Genomic DNA, 8,541 nt, shown 5'->3' on the forward strand with positions numbered 1-8,541 from the left:
GGGTGGGTGGGAGAGTGGGCGGGGCCTAGCCGCTTCTCAGCCCCGCCCCGTGAGGCCTGACACATGCGCCCAAAGGCTTCTGGTGGAACGAGGTGTGGATTGTGAGGTGACCCTGGACGGTGACTTCCGTTTTCTAGGGATGCGCTTCCGGGTCACGCTAACGCCGCGGTTTCCTCCACTCGCTTGGTTCTACTGTGGGTCTGGACCGGTCCCCATGTCCTGCAGCGGAGCCCCTGCAGCCTTTGGGTGAGTCTGCGCTGTCGACAGGGTCTGAGAGCGGCCGGACGAGGACTGCCTGTAGCGGGGGACGGACGGGTCGAGAGTTCTGGTCCCTGTGGGCGGGGGTTCTCTTTGCCTGTCCCTTGTCCCTGCTGTGCTTCCCTCACCTCAGCCCTTTGCCTCTCGCTGGCCTCGCCTCTTTCACCTCAGCTTCGCCTTTCTGCAACATTCGCTTCGCTGTTTTTCCTCAGCCTCACCCGCCCCTTACCAGCACCGGCTTCTTGCCTTTTGCTTCAGCGCTTCCTTCCGCCACTGCCTCTCGTTTCCCCCCCATAGTCTCAGTTGAGCACCTCTCTCCCCAGACCCCTGACTCCGCGATCTCGCTGTGCTTTCACCCAGCGGGACGGCCCGCGACCTCATGGTGGGCGTCCTCCTCCACTGCGAAACAGGGTGCTAGGGACTTGTCCTCCAACTTTCCTCACTTGTGACCCCTCCCGGAACTAGGAGGTGACATTTGTGCGTTGCCGGAGGTTCTCCCGCCTTTTCTTAGCTCGCCGAGGGCTGTGCTGTAAACCCCCAGCCTGGGCAGATGTACCGGGCCTGGGGCAGCTTTGCCTTGAGGCGCTGGGTTCGACTGCACTCTGGTAGCTTCCGTCCTTTGGGAACAACAAAGGCGTTCCCAGCGCCCGGCTGGAGCGCAGCTTCGGGGCTCTCTCCGGAACCGGCTAACAGGTAGCAGGCACACGTAGCTGCCAGCGATTGGGCTCCACGGGCCTTGTTAATGGACAGATCGTGAGGGCGGCCTGTCATCCTGGTGTTCTCTGTTCCCTGAGGATGGAGACGCGCGCTCCTGAGGCCGAAAATGCCATGTTCTGGGCGGATCAGCTCTGCCTGCTTTCTGCATGGGCTTCACTTACAGGACAGTTGCTGTGACAGAGGACAGAGTTTCTGGGGACATTATTGGCCCCAGATTTATAAGTTTATTGCCAAGAATTTTAGTAACTTGTTACTAAAGCGTTTTCTGCTAAAGAGTTCATTATAATAATTTCAGAGTACCTTTTCTTTCATTGAACTCAGTGTGCCTATGTCTTTCTTCTTGCCTGCTATACGCTAGAGGCCCAGTGCACGAATTCGTGCAGTTGGGGTCCTGCCAGGCCAGGAACTCCCGGTTGAGGGGACAATTTGCATATTAGCCTTTTATTATATAGGATTGTTTCTTCATTTTAACTGTATTGACAATTTTCTGTTTTTCTTCCTGTTTTGTCGTAAGCCAGACATTACAGTACTTTGTTTCTTAGAATGTTCTTCTTTTATTTTTTTCCTTTACTTTCCCCATCTCAGTCTTAAAACTACCTTTTTCTCATTTTGAGACTCAAGTTTCTCTTAAATCTCTTAAAATTTCTGGAGGTTTTTAGTCATCTCTAAAATGAAAGGATTGGATTTAATAATGGTTAGTGTCCTGTTTCCCAAATTTTGTGATCTGAGGTATATTTTTTACAGGATTGGATAATTTTTATATTTGTTTTTCCAATCTTTATGGTATATGTCTAACATTTGCTTGCAAACGTTTTTGTGTGATCAGTTTCTATAATCATATAAATTGTGTTATAAAATTTAGTGCTACAGTGAACAGAACAACTTTTAGCATCTGCTTCTCTTTTGACTAATAAGTTATAGAAAAGTCTCCCTCACTATAATATGATACATACACATCTGTGAACATAGCATAGATCTTGGCTTATTCCAAAATTGGGCTGCTCCCTTCATCTATTTTTAGCAAAGGACTTTGGAGCTTGGCCATATTAGTCCTAGAAGCCACAGGGAAGGACCCTTCTGGTTGGCTTTCAGGACTTACCTAACTGCTGAGGGAAGCCCCTTTACAAATAAAGAAGTCCCGTACATGCGCACAGAGGAGTGGGTTTTAGTTCCATCAAAACTGTAGCCTGGAGAGCACAATATAGTACGTAATTGTTTATTTCAATAAATTTATGTCCTAGAAATGAAAGTTTTAGGGTAATAAATCTATGACAGATTTTTAAATTTAAAGCTGAAGTCATTTTGCCTTCAAATAAGGACTCTATAAAGAAACTGTTGTGCAGAACTAGAAGTTGAAAGTCTTAGCAAGTGTTTTTCTCTTTTCTTCTAAAACCACTTCTGCCTACTATGATGCAGATTGTGCATAAAAGCCCCTACACGAAATGAGCAGCTATCGTCACATTGGAGCAGTTGTGTTCATATTCTTGGTCTTTGTACTTTCTAGTTACTGAAAAGCCTGCATCTCTTACCTAACTGCCAAACAACAACAAAAATTACTAGAGACAGTTTGGTGTGCACAGTAAGTCCTGACTTAACATCATCAATAGGTTCTGTGACTTCAAGCCACAGAATGGAACCAGTGTTACTACAGACTAATTGTTATAAAGAGTTAAGTTCCTGTGCATCTCATCAATGTTAGAACAAAGCGACGTTATTTGAGGACCAGGTGCATGTGTTTTTAAAGCTCAGGAGAGGCCAGTTTTCTATAGAAATTTCTACTTTAGTTTTGCAGTCTTAGTTTATAACCCTGAGGGTTTGGTTTAAAATATGTTTTTGCATATTAGTTTTATGCCTGCCAGTTTTTTTTTTGTTTTGATTATTTTTTATTGTTATTTTTTGTCATTTTACTTTCTTTTGTATTTTGTTTTACATGTTTTTATTTTTTTCCTTCAGCCTAGGGTATGTTTTAAGAAAAATGCAGTTTTAAAAATTTAAGAAACAAATTACACCTCCACCACATTCTTACCATTTGTACCTTGAGGTATGAGTTTCTGTGATCTGTCTAAGCCATTTCATAGCTCCATTATCTTGTTTTTCTTATATACAAAAGGCTCATATAACTTCTTTTTTGGTAGAATGTCTAAAAGATTTTTGTGTTCTGCATATGAAAACAGGATATTTTAATTTATGTGTGATTTAAATGAAGGAAGTATCGTTCAAATTAGTTCAACATAGAATAGTTCAATGTAGAGATACTTTATTTATTGATTTTATATATATTTTTATTGATTTCAGAGAGGAAGGGAGAGGGAGAGAGGGAGAGAGAAACATCAATGATGAGAGAGAATCATTTATCGGCTGCCTGCTGCATGCCCCCTACTGGGGATTGAGCCCACAACCCAGGCATATGCCTTTGACCGGAATCGAACCCGGGACCCTTCAGTCCGCAAGCCAACGCTCCATCCACTGAGCCAAACCAGCTAGGGCAGTGGTCGGCAAACCCGCGGCTCGCGAGCCACATGCGGCTCTTTGGCCCCTTGAGTGTGGCTCTTCCACAAAATACCACATGTGGGCACGCATGTACGGTGCGATTGAAACTTCATGGCCCATGCACAGAAGTCGGTTTTCGGCCTGGGTGAGTCTATTTTGAAGAAGTGGCGTTAGAAGAAGTGGGGGGTGTCGGTCGGTCGGGCGATGGGAGACGTGGCGCAGGCGGGCCACAGGATACGCAGCTCGGGGGAGGCGCCAAATATCAACGGTACTTAAACTATATAGGTAGGTTAATAACAATGTACTTACCTATATAGTTTAAGTTTAAAAAATTTGGCTCTCAAAAGAAATTTCAATCGTTGTACTGTTGATATTTGGCTCTGTTGACTAATGAGTTTGCCGACCACTGAGCTAGGGCAATGTAGAGATACTTTAAAATGTATTTCAGAATATTAGGAATAGTTTATTCTTTCCATATAGTCACTTAATTGGTTTATACCAAGGAGTTGAATTGTTATATTCATAGTAAAGTAGAAATTAGGTAGGCTTTCTATCTGCTGATTAACTTAAAAATACAAGTGCATGTTCTTGTACAAAATATATGGCTTAAGCTATAAACTGACTTATTGATATGTTTTATTGGCAGAGAACATATAGCAAACAGCAGCCACATCATGATGTTGATATTTTTATTTGGTCCCATAAACTTAAGTCCTGGAGTATCTAATTATTAAATGTAGAAATAATTAGGGTATTTTCTCTGTTGCTTATAGTATATCAAAAAACAGATATTTGAAATATGGGCTTCATAAAATTTATCTTTACTGTTTTCCCTTTTAAATATGTAGTAGTATTTTAAAACAGAAAAGGAAATGTGTAAATGGTGTTGACTTATTGTAAGTCAGCATATCAACACAAGGCAGTCAGTACTTAATATTATAAAGATCTTAGTACAGATTGTGATGGATGATGCACTTTAACTTTTTAGCTTGGTTAATATTTGTACTAGTTAGATTTTTTTTTTATTCACCCTAGAACAGTGATGGCGAACCTTTTGAGCTCGGTGTGTCAGCATTTTGAAAAACCCTAACTTAACTCTGGTGCCATGTCACATATAGAAATTTTTTGATATTTTCAACCATAGTAAAACAAAGACTTATATTTTTGATATTTATTTTATATATTTAAATGCCATTTAACAAAGAAAAATCAACCAAAAAAATGAGTTCGCGTGTCACCTTTGGCACGCGTGTCATAGGTTCGCCATCACTGCCCTAGAAAATAGTAATTTTTTTAATACATTTCTTTCCATGTATTTCTTTTAGATACCTACTGTGTACAATTATAATAATACGTAAATAGACTATTCATGTGAAGTAGGTGACATTATACAGGGACTGACATTTATACTTAAATACAGAATTTGGTTTTATTTGTATACTAGAGGCCTGGTGCACAAAATTCGTGCATAGGTAGGGTCCCTAGGCCTGGCTGGCAATCAGGGCCGATCAGGGCCTTCCAGCTGCCAGCCAGAGCCTTCCTTTTGGCTGCTGGCCGGGGCCTTCCTTCGTTCCGCACCGCCCCCTGGTGGTCAGCACACGTCAAAGCAAGCGGTCAAACTCCTGGTTAGTCGAACTCCCAAGGGTATAATTTGCATATTAGCCTTTTATTATATAGGCTTTATTCAGATATTTATTGTGCATCTACTATGTGCAGGGACCATTGCAGGCGGGCTTGTAGAAAAAAAAAAGGAGACAACATAATTAGAATTTTAAAAGGTTTAACCCTAAGAAAGTGTTGCTTCTTTTCAGTGACAATGGTATATGACTTTTTGAAGCTAGATTTTATGGTTTTCTATTGTATTCAAAGCAGTGATTTCTCATGATTATTTGAGTTTTTTTCATTACTCTGCATCACAGCTTAATTAATATAAAATCATGTTCTTTATAGGTGCAATTAAATTTTCATTTAGGAAACTTTTTCACAACTGAACTATAAAAATCACCAAGCCCCGCCGCCCAGGGCCGCATACAGGGGCCTGGGCTGCCCACATGGGGGTCCCGGCTGGGGGCAGGGCTTAGGCGGCACACGGGGGCCCGGATGGCGGCTCGCGCTGGCCCGCCCTGCCTGCAGTATGCAAATTAGCCGCCATCTTTGTTGGTGGTTAATTTGCATATCACGCTGATTGGCCAATGGGAGGCGTAGTGAAGTTATGGTCAATTACCATGTTTGTCTATTATTAGATTAGATTAACTCTGTTTATTCATTCATACATTAAGTACCCTGTTTTGTTTTGTTTTTAATAGTAGTTTTTGTTTGTCTTGTTTTTTTCTTTGGTGGGAAAAGTATGGTGCTGAAAAGTATAAACTTTGCTATGATGATTTACTTGTTGGTTTTTAGAATGTTCTTTGCTTTGATTTAAATATTTAATTTTTGTTTCAAAAGCAACTCTTTTTCTATGTGGATTTGATAATCTGTTTATCTTCTAAGATTTCAATAGTTTTCTTTCACCTAAACTTTAATAATGTGGCAAATACTGAATTTAGGAAAAATTGGTAGTTTGTTGCTATTAGCACTGTTGCTATGGGAATAAATGAGAGAATGATTAGCTCTTAGATGGAATTGAACTTTATTGTTTCCATACTAGTTGAAAAAGATTTAGGTCAGGTTCATCTGTTGTTCCTCCTTTTTTCAAAATAAGAGGGAATTTTAATTTAGCACAATGATGTTAATTTTTTTGAGAGATTTTCTTTTTACGGACACATAATCCAAAATGTGTGTATGATCTTTTTCTTAGACTATTTCAGAATTTAGAGAGTATTGATTTAAAAAATAGTACAGCCCTGACCGGTTTGGCTCGTGGATAGAGCGTCGTCCTGCGGACTGAAGGGCCCCAGGTTCGATTCCGGTCAAGGGCTTGGTTGCGGGCATATCCCCAGTAGGGGGTGTGCAGGCGGTAGCTGATCGATGTTTCTCTCTCATCAATGTTTCTAACTCTCTATCCTTCTCCTTTCCTCTCTGTAAAAAATCAATAAAATATATTTGAAAAAATAAAAAATAGTACATACCTGTTGTATAGAAAATACCCTAGTAATCAGTGTGTTATTACTTCACTGAATTTTCCAAATGTACTTTTTCTGTTCACCAGGTCTTTGCTATAGATTAGGAAGCAGTGATGAGATAACACTAATGAATATGTGTTCTTGAGGGTGAGAATCAGAGCTTTTGCAAAGAGACTAGGTCGTCTCTCATATTGATGTGGCATTTAATAGCTGAGTGGACTGAAAAGCTTAGCTTTATCTCATTTCTGTGTATCTCTTGTTAGTATAGATTTACTTAGTTTTGGTACCTCACATTCTATGAAATTGTTTAATTGGATAACTCTGTTAGACTATTGATTTTTACCCAAATGGTTTCCTTTTTTTGTTGTTCTTTTTCAAAGGCTTGCCTTTAAAAAACTATAATTTAGAGAACCACCAAAACAGAAAATGTTATTTCCTATGTAGTTTGAAGTACATATTTTCCTCCTTTTCGACTGGCCAGTTTTTTATCCTCTGGCAAATTGGCTTTCAAACTTCTTTCATCACAATCCACTATAAGACGCATTTTCGTTGTTGCCCAGTATTTATACACGCGTATGTACATATTAATATGTAAAATTGAAACAAGTTTCTTTAAATAATATTTATCTTTACTATTGGTGATACATAGTAATATTTTCTATTTTATTTTGTTTTCTTGTATTTCATTCAAAACAAATTTTTGGTCTCCATTAAGTTGATACAACCTATTAATGTGTTGTACCTACAATTTGAAATATTCTAGTGACTGCTAAATTTTTTTCCAATATTGTCTTTTTAGAATTGAAAATGTTTGGGTTTGCTAGTTTCTTCCTCTGAAATGTATCTTGATTCTGTTAAGCTTTTAACCTAAATAATTGTGCAGAACAATTGAGAGAGGGAGACACTGTTTGTTGCTGTCATTTCTGTTCTTTAGGCACTGTGTCTAGGCACATCATTTTTAAGACTGCAATAATACAGAATCATGAGGTTGAAAATGCTTGGTCATATACAGAGCTTCTCTCATAAGAATTCTTTGCTAGTTTCCATCTAACAATCTAAGTTTTGGTTGATTAAGTTGTTTTTCACAAACTTTGCTTATGCTTTTGGCAACTAGTCAAAAGGTTACAAAGCTGCTTTATTCTACTTTCTTCTGGCCCCAATCCAGTCTTTGTAAGTCAAGAAAAGAGAAGTGGGGAGTGGAATAGTTTGCTTCTGCATATGTGATCAGGTAAAAGTAACAGATTGAAGAGTAATTTGGTTTGTTACAATGGACTGCATTTATTGATTGTCCTGATTCATTTCCTGTACTGACAAAGGGGAAAAGATGGTAAAGATATCAACAGTTAGAGTGAGGCAGGGTTAGTAGGCATTCTCTACTATTTTTACCATTACTATCTCTTAACACAACGAGCACTTAACTATTTGTCAGGCACTGCATAAAACATTTCACTTGTACTAATGCATATTTACTTGGAAAACTTAGGAGAAGAATGAGAATGAGAAAGGATAGAGAAGAAAACTTGCCTCCTTAGTATCTTCTCATTACTCTGCTTGTGAATTCTGGCTGTTGGTTACTTTATCATGGCATGGCATACATTTTTAGGCTTGGTCAGCTTTTTAAAATCATCAGTCCTGTCTGTAGTTTGAGACCTCAGGCCTTGAAGCTAGGCTTGCCTGGGCTTAGGTTCTAGGTTGGTGACTTACTAGTTGTATAACCTTGGGCAAGTTATTCTCTGTACTTTAGTTTTCTCATCAGTGAAAAATGGTGATAATATTGAAGTGTACCTATCTTATAAACTTATTGAGAGGAATAAATTAGTTGATATATGCACTCAGAACAGTGCCTGATCCATAACAAATCCTATATAATAAAAACCCTGGGTGTAACATCACGTCCAGAAGCGTGACCAAGCAGAAGGAAGTCAGTCCTGCAGGGGTCGTCTTGGAAACGGCTGCGCCCTCCCCCAGCTGTTTCCCAGAGGGCGAGGTTTCAGGCAGGAACCCGCCCTCGGAG

The 8,541-nt window shown here is 39.9% G+C and overlaps 1 protein-coding gene across 1 annotated transcript in view; it reads left to right on the top strand.

Annotated features, from left to right (window-relative positions):
- The first annotated feature begins 137 nt into the window (after nucleotides 1–137).
- The window catches only part of EYA3 (EYA transcriptional coactivator and phosphatase 3), a 100,638-nt gene continuing 92,234 nt past the window's right edge, over nucleotides 138–8,541 (top strand). Inside the window, exon 1 of the mRNA XM_014546752.1 lies at nucleotides 138–246. The gene's annotated coding sequence lies outside the window, so the exon portion shown is untranslated. The remainder of the gene's footprint in view (nucleotides 247–8,541) is intronic.

Source organism: Myotis brandtii, unplaced genomic scaffold (assembly GCF_000412655.1).
Source record: "Myotis brandtii unplaced genomic scaffold, ASM41265v1 scaffold456, whole genome shotgun sequence".
NCBI classification, from domain to species: Eukaryota; Metazoa; Chordata; class Mammalia; order Chiroptera; family Vespertilionidae; genus Myotis; species Myotis brandtii.